The sequence below is a fragment of the Paramisgurnus dabryanus genome, chromosome 22 (assembly GCF_030506205.2).
Source record: "Paramisgurnus dabryanus chromosome 22, PD_genome_1.1, whole genome shotgun sequence".
NCBI classification, from domain to species: domain Eukaryota; kingdom Metazoa; phylum Chordata; class Actinopteri; order Cypriniformes; family Cobitidae; genus Paramisgurnus; species Paramisgurnus dabryanus.
This window is the reverse complement of record NC_133358.1, coordinates 8521155-8530554: the sequence shown is the minus strand read 5'-3', so window position 1 is coordinate 8530554 and position 9400 is coordinate 8521155.

The following is a 9400-nucleotide window of genomic DNA, read 5'->3' as shown; positions in this document are numbered from 1 at the left end:
ATGACGTCAAAGTACCGCGAGAGCTCTTCAAGAAATCTTACGGTGTAGTTTAATTCGACTCGCTCTCGCGGTACTTTGACGTCTTGCAGTGCAGCATGAAGTCAAACTCATAAGTTACACAGAGATCGTAGAATTTTTTATATAATTGGCTACATGTTTTGTCTATCAATATTTTCCATGAAGTCATTGGCTGATGGAGGAATGAGCGAGCGATTGGTAACATCCCTTAAGGACGTCATGTTTTCGACGGTGCTGTTTTTGGATGATCTATTATACTACCTACCTATTTTAAATACAAACTTTGAAGGCGGGTTCATGTGTTTAACGGAACGTAAATACCGGAGTGTAATCTGATATACCCTTACATGTTACGATGTAAATAGTCCTCAGATTGTATATTATATTGTATTACCAGAAGTTCATGTGAAATCTGATAGACTTTAGGCTATAAATCTATATTTCACGGATACGCATTTGTGGACAAAAATCATTGAATGATTCACACATCTGAAACAGACTGGATTCGACTTGTGATCCCCACAAAGGTAAAAGTTCTGTTTATTTTTGCATGTTGTCATTCGGACTTCTGTAATAAAATACTACATATGATGCTAGAACATCTGTATCTCAAAATGGCTTTACAGGGGGTATGGCTTAGCTAAATGAGATGTAAATGAGCCCTATTGTCTCTCTAGCCAGGGAAAAGGGAAACGTGTTAACTTTTATCAGATTTCCATGTGTTACACATCGTTAGAAAGCTTAGAAACTGCACTTTCAGAATCTGTGAATAACTCAAAATGCCCCAGATCCGACTTGTGTCACTACTTTCTGTGACTGGTCAGACTGGTCTGTGACTGTGTCTTGTGCACATGCGCAGAATAATTGTGCTTAAGTTCACATCTTATATTTACCACTTTTCATATCACATGATTTTCGTCACAGAAACATGCAATAGCAACACACATTATTAAAATAATATGGTCACACACTGTACATACTGCAGCGTTCATGTGTACTTTTCATAAAGCAATAAACAGCATTGTGCTTTTCGAAAAGTGTGTTTTTTCCTATATCGGAAAGCTTTTTATGCAAGTCTGGCAACCCTGGCTGTGCGCTTGCGCAGATGTTTGGTACGCTTTATATAGAATGTACATGTAACCAAACATTTTAATCAGATTGCAATATAAACTGTATTGTCGTAACCTGCAATCTGGTTAAATTCAGTCGGACTGACAAATGTAAACATACCCATTGATAAGAAGGAGAAGATGATTCATTGAAGCAATAAAAAACCTAAACCCTTTACCTATCCATGTTATGGCTATACGCAAAAAAATCCCTCAATGCACCTGGGAAGCATTTCACACATTTAATAAGAATCTACTCTTTAATTTAAAAAAGCAAGATGAACTCGACTCAATTATGTAAATCGCAGGTGAGTGACGTTTAATAGGACAAGTGTGCGAAGCAAATGGGTAAAAGAAAATGGGGTTGGAAACGGCAATCCCAGGAGGTCTCTAATAAGAAGGTAGAGGAGCGAGAGCAAGTTTGCCATGCACTGAGAAGCACGTGCTATAGTAAACTAGGGGCTAATCCAACCCCCGCTGTGTGGCTTCCCTAGAGGTCTAATACTATGCACTCATTGAGGCAAAGCCCCATGCTCACGGCAGCCCCTGCCAAACCCTACAACACTCTCCAGTCACTCTACCCCTGATGGCACACACTTTGACACCCTATCACAGCTTCAGACCAGTCTGTCTGTCAGTCAATGTTATACACCAATCAAATATTCATCTCTCCTATGTGCAATTTCCCTTACTCAGAGAAAACAATCTGGGTAATTATAAAACAATTAGAGATTACATGTTTGGAAACCTTGGCTATACAACGATAATTTCCACGGTGACTAATAAACTCGTACGAGCATGGGTGGATGGATTAAATAATACTTTGTGTTTCTTTTGCGAATCTGCATTGTTGAGGCATTATGGGTTTTTTTGTATATTCATCCTTGTTGGTGGATATTCCCTGGACTCCCTCAGACTCTAATCTGTTTTCCGTGTCATCCTGGTAAACTGTGTTATTTAGTTAAGAGAGCATAATTTGGTTGTCTGTACATGGGGCTGTTACCCAGAGGACCAGGCGTCGGGAGACTTCACGCATGCTGTATCAAAGCGATTCCATGCCTGTATCGGCTTAGCGTGTTTAGGATGTGTGAATACAAACGCTGCTGAAATTCCCCACTTGATCCCAGAAATCTGGTGATTAGAGACTGGATTTCATCCCAGCCAGGCACTCACAGTAGATTATCCGAAGTGTTCAGTTAGAAATCATAAGGGACAAAAAGAGTCACAATTTGTTTATAAAGGATAGTTTCAAAGCGGACTTATTCTGATCTCTGATTGGACGATTACATACTGTACTGCCTACAGTAAAAATAACAAACTATACTACTTGTGTAACAATGGATATACACCCACCTAAAGGATTATTAGGAACACCATACTAATACTGTGTTTGACTCACCTTCAAAACTGCCTTAATTCTATGTGGCATTGACTCAACAAGGTGCTGAAAGCATTCTTTAGAAATGTTGGCCCATATTGATAGGATAGCATCTTGCAGATGATGGAGATTTGTGGGATGCACATCCAGGGCATGAAACTCCCGTTCCACCACATCCCAAAGATGCTCTATTGGGTTGAGATCTGGTGACTGTGGGGGGGCATTGTGAACTCATTGTCATGTTCAAGAAACCAATTTGAAATGATTCGAGCTTTGTGACATGGTGCATTATCCTGCTGGAAGTAGCCATCAGAGGATGGGTACATGGTGGTCATAAAGGGATGGACATGGTCAGAAACAATGCTCAGGTAGGCCGTGGTATTTAAACGGTGCCCAATTGGTACTAAGGGGCCTAAAGTGTGCCAAGAAAACAACCCCCACACCATTACACCACCACCACCAGCCTGTACAGTGGTAACAAGGCATGATGGATCCATGTTCTCATTCTGTTTACGCCAAATTCTGACTCTACCATCTGAATGTCTCAACAGAAATCGAGACACATCAGACCAGGCAACATTTTTCCAGTCTTCAAATATCCAATTTTGTTGAGCTTGTGCAAATTGTAGCCTTTTTTTCCTATTTGTAGTGGAGATGAGTGGTACCCGGTGGGGTCTTCTGCTGTTGTAGCCCATCCGCCAATGGTTGTGCGTGTTGTGGCTTCACAAATGCTTTGCTGCATACTTTGGTTGTAACGAGTGGTTATTTCAGTCAAAGTTGCTCTTCTATCAGCTTGAATCAGTCGGCCCATTCTCCTCTGACCTCTAGTATCAACGAGGCATTTTCGCCCACAGGAATGCCGCATACTGGATGTTTTTCCCTTTTCACTCCATTCTTTGTAAACCCTAGAAATGGTTGTGTGTGAAAATCCCAGTAACTGAGCAGATTGTGAAATACTCAGACCGGCCCGTCTGGCACCAACAACCATGCCACGCTCAAAATTGCTTAAATTACCTTTCTTTCCCATTCTGACATTCAGTTTGGAGTTCAGGAGATTGTCTTGACCAGGACCACACCCCTAAATGCATTGGAGCAACTGCCATGTGATTGGTTGATTAGATAATTGCACTAATGAGAAATTGAACAAGTGTTCCTAATAATCCTTTAGGTGAGTGTATATTGCTTATTAATATGAACTTAAAAATATTACAGAAGCATACCATATGGCTCAGTGGTAGAGCATTGCATTAGCATCGAAAAAGGCATGGGTTTGAACCAAAAATAGGTACATCGTGTAATGCACAGTAAGTCACTTCGGATGAAAGCATCTGCCAAATGCATAAATGTAAATGTAACCATATAATGGTTGCTACCATATAATAAAAGCGCATGACAGTAATTTGTATCGCGGTTCAGGGGTTGTATGTAGAAATCACTTATTGCTTTAATGTAAAACCATTCAGTGTTGGCCTGTCATTGGTCTCTTATCATAGCAAAATGAAAAAAAATCTATGATTTTCTTAGACATTCATGTCCCCTACTTATAGTACATTACACCTTCAAATCTGTTTTGACCATCAACGCTTTAGCTTGTAGACTGCTTTTGATCTAAAACTGGACTTAAATTTCTATGCCTGTCACAGAGTGGCATTTGTAAATCATGAATTCCATGCAAGCCAACGTTGTGCTTTTTAATCAATTCAAAACTGCATCTTAAGGGATATAAACCTTGAATTTAATGCAGTGAGCTTTAGTTATTAATTGCCGAATGGCATTGGCCTCCCTTCAGATCAAAACTTTACAAATTCTGTCAAATTTGCATTGCCAAGAAATGATTTTCTTTATTCCTGGGGAAATATGAGAGCAGGTGAAGTTGTATCTCACTATTGGAGGCCAGATTTTGTTTCAGAAATGTGCTCCTCTTGTAACTGCAGAAAGTCCCAGCACAGCAGCACAACAATTATATCCAGGTGCAAGAATTTGATTCAACAAACTCTAGGTGGACGCATCCAGTTTTTTCGGCATCCCTCCTGTTCCCGCTCTCCCATTGGAACAGTCTGAACCAGATGCCCTTGAAAATAGAAGGAAAGAATCCAGCCCACATGTGAATGAGGACCTTGACGAAAGTCTGAAGCTCATCCAGTAACTTGAAAGTCATAAAGCGTGTTGTTTATTATAATAATTAGAAAGGCAGGAACCAGAGACTAGACTAAAAGATAATGGGACATGCTAATGATTGTGGAAACGAGCCAATCAGAGGAGGATAAAGAGGTGGAGGGGTGTGATCTTTTGGCATATGTACACATGTAGACTGAAATGTAATATAATCTGGTATAAATCTCATTTGATAAGAGTCATTCACTCGTTCATCCATTCTTATTTTATCATCATTCCAACAAAACGTCAAACGTACTGTTAAGGACATATTACCAAATAAATAAAAAATCTTATGACTAAAAGATTATTAATTTATCTCAGAGAGCCATTTGGGCAAATGAATCGACTGATTTATTACAAACAAAGTAGTTCATAAGAGTCAATTGTTCATGAATCAGACCACACTGGCTCATTGGTTCATTGAAGAGATCCAGCTGGAATGATTCATTTTTGAATCAGAGATTAAACAGCTGATAATTTGAGTTGCATTTAGTACCAAAATAATGCAGACATTCGCTGCCCAAACATCATCATGCCAAAAAATTATTCAGTTCCACTTTTTTTCTAAGAGTGTGTTTTTCATGTGATGGTGGTTCAACCGGTTTATACTGGGCCACACAGCCAGAGAAGTCTAGCTACTGTATGCCATGCCAAATTTAGAGCCTTGTTGCCCCGTGGTTGTTCCGAAAATATGAAAGGGAGGGACATAAATAACCCCCTTTGCTCACCCTAAAAACTATATCACCCCTCCCTCATGTAGTACCTAATCAAAGCTCGCTCATGTCCAGGAAAAGGCTCGTAAATCTAGGAAGTGAGATAGTGCCTTCATTTGCTGGTATTGTGGTAAGCGATTGTGACAAAGGATGCGGCTCGTCCCTCTCTCTCTCTCTTTCTAAATGGTGGGAGACCCAGGTGGCAGAAGGGACGGGGGGTTTGGATGTCGGTTTAATGAGGGTACCTTGGTAAACTGGGGTTGCAGAAGGGGCGCAGGGCCAGATTGTGGCCTGCACTGCCAAGATCTTTACACCGTGTGTGTGTGTGTGTGTACATGAATGTTGTGCATTCACTAGAGACGTTTATGCTGTTAAGGAGTAATTGATGTAAAATCACACCGGTAAACCTGAGAGAATAATTCATAATTGCTGGAAATGTTTACAGATGTTCATTTATTACTCAAGCGTAATTAGCTTTTGGAGGTAATTACTACTTTGTCAAGGCTATAAAGTGTAATGTATTATTTCTCAAAAACACCATGATATGTGATGATGGAAGCTCAGTTATCAATGACATGTAGTGTCTGGATATTTCGCAGACAGCTGATTGGATTTGCTGGAGGTCGTTGAAGAACATGCTGGGAGTATAAATTGACTTTGGCCCATAGTCGAAACAGGGATAAAAGCCACCCAGTCGTATAATACTAGATACCCTTCCTCGCCACAGGTGCTCCTCTCTGTCCATGTTATTACAGCATGTGTGCCAGCGTTCACTTCGTATGATGTCAACACACCATTCAGCTTTAGATATTACTATGGGAAAAGATCACACCAAAAGCCAGCAGACTACCAAAGGTCTATTTTCATTATACATCATTAATATGTTTCAGAGATTCCATTATTATAAAATCAACTGAGATAAGCACATTCATTGTTATATATCCAAAGTTAGTATAAAAAAAATTGGACAGAGGTGATCCTGAAATTTTTTTGATCTGAAGTCTTAAGCTGGGTACACACCAGAAGATATTTTTAAAGGGACACTCCACTTTTTTTGAAAACATGCTTATTTTCCAGCTCCCCTAGAGTGAAATATTTGATTTTTACTATTTTGGAGTCCATTCAGCTGATCTCCGGGTCTGGCGGTACCATTTTTAGCATAGCTTAGCATAATCCATTGAATCTGATTAGACCGTTAGCATCACGCTAAAAAATAACCAAAGAGTTTCATTATTTTTCCTATTTCAAACTCTTCTGTAGTTACATTGTGTACTAAGACCGATGGAAAATTTTAAGTTGGGATTTTCTAAACCGATATGGCTAGGAACTATACTCTCATTTTGGCATAAAAATCAAGGACTTTGCAGCCGTAACATGGCTGCAGAAGGCGCAATGATATTACGCAGCTGAAAATAGTCCCCTGCTATTGAAAGTAACCAAGGGGACTATTTTCGGTCAGTGCATAATATCACTACGCCTGCTGCAGCCATTTTGCGGCAGCAAAGTCCTTGATTATTACGGCAGAATGAGAGTATAGTTCCTAGAGATATCTGCCTAGAAAATCACAACTTTAATTTCCGTCGGTCTTGGTACACGATGTGACTACACAAGAGTCAAGTTTTAAATAGGAAAAATATCGAAACTTTTTGGTTATTTTTAGCGTGATGCTAATGGTCTAATCAAATTCAATGGATTATGCTAAGCTATGCTAAAAGACCCGGATATCAGCTGAATGGATTCCAAAACGGTAAAAATCAAATGTTTAACTCTAGGAGAGCAGGAAAATGAGCATAGTTTCACATTTTTGTTCCTATAGTGTGTGGAGTGCCGCTATGTGGTCATGACAGCGCATCACGCACCATCAGATTAACTTCACAAACAACACGAGTCTCAGCTGATAACACAAGAAATCTTTCAAAGATTTTACCATGTTTCTTACGTCCAAAAGTGACTTCTCAGAAAACAAACATAGAAAACATAAAGAAATGTCATTAATACAATGGACTGCTTTTTTACATCTCTGATGTCCATCTCACTTTGGACTGTGCATGCTGCGCCATGTAGTTGTTATGGTTTTATCTTTCATCTGTTTGCTTTCTGATTGCGTATCGTTTTGTTTCACGTAACAATCTACAGTGTGTGCGTGTGTGCGTTTGTCCTCCATTTGGCTTCCCCCACACAACAGGATTTCTGATCGTAAATATTCAACATGTTGAATATGTGCGATCTGAGCGGCCCTGACGTGCTTCTGAGCAGATTCAGATGCTCTTAACGCGCCACAGGAAAATCTGTTAAGATAATTGACGCAACCACAAAGACGATTGGGACTTTGCCTAGGATTGTCATAAGGGGGAAAATTGGTTCAAATTCAGCCCGATTATTTTGTGGTGTGTTCCCCGGCTTTAGGAGCGGTTCGCGTTTCACGGCGCTTTTGGCACAGTATTATCAAAAGTTGAAGTATTTTTAAACTCGCAAGTCTGGACGTAGGGTGGCTACATTGTAGAAACTCAAATATAAGAATTTTTTTAATTTACACAGTTTTTGTAACTACTTAATTTATTGGGTTATTATTTTTGAATGACTTAATATACACATTTTAGATTAAGATTCAAACGTTAATAATAAGACTGAATTATTTTGGCTGCTGGTGTATACAGAAAATAACAATGAATTAGTTATACATTATTAATACAGAGAGATTAACATTGTTTTTGTATGCTTTTAATAATAATGTCACTATAATTTTTTATTTTATTGCTAGTACAATCTGCACAGCTCTCATTTAGAATGCTATAGCATCTCTCATGCACTTTTATGTTTGACAACCCAAATCAAATTTTATCTTAATAAAACGATCCCAAATTGCATGTGGATGGGCTGATATAATTGTATAAAGGTATAAAAATGCAGATAGGTTAACATAGGGAGTCTCGTGTAATCTTATTCCCACACAAACCTCCACAGGGTTCCTGTCTGTTGGCCAGAGAACAGTCTCCAGCTTTCATTTGATTTAAGGATCTGAGCTCCACACTTCAGGAATGTCTTTATAACGTACCATTGTTCGGGACAACCCGTTCAAGTTCTGCTGCATGCAATGATTTTTTAACATAAATATTGTGCTTTATTGATACCATGTGACTGTGCATCTGTTTTGACAACAACAACTGGTTGAGCATAAACCAATAACCAGAATATCTCTTGGCATAGTTACAGTTGAGAAATCGATCTCCTATTTCACCATCTACTGTAGTGGTTCAGATTAATCTGGTCTACAATTTATGTAAAGCTGCTAAACTTAAAAAAAAAAAAACTAAATGCTATATTAAGTAGCTATTTGCCAGTAACTTACTGTAAATTTAAATGTATGTTATTTACGGCCAACAAAGTTAAATGAACATTAAACATTAACAAGTCTTTGTCTTTATAGAATACAACTATAAAATAATAGCCTAATTTAAAGCATTCTGGGAATACTTATCAACCTTTTTGAAATTTTTCCTTCAAATTTTGGTTCCCAGAATGCTTTGCATGAGGCTGTTATTTTATTTTTATTCTGTAAAGATTTGTTAATATTTAATCTTCATTTAACTTTGAACAAACTGTTGCCAGTAAATAACATACATTTAAATCTACGGTAAGTAGAACTTCTTACATCAAACAATATTTACACCTTTGCTGCTCTTTATTGTAGTTTCCTCTAATTAGAAGCTCAATTTAGCCCAGCGTTCCTTGCTAAGGAAAGGTAGTTGACCCTATGAGAATTTAACCTATTAGTAGCACCAATTTTATTTGATCCAAAGGAAGTAAATAAAATAGCAGTCTGTTTATATGGTTTAGTAAAAGGATGACTAATGCAAACTGTAATGAATACTATCCGATGAAATGAATCATTAATATTTCTGTTTGATTACTTTTCATTAGTATAAGGATAAGATTGTAATACTTGCATTATTAACTAACCTCCATTTCAACCAAAAAGTCTTTGGCATTCCGCTTTTTCAGCAGAGCTTGGGACCAATAGAAAG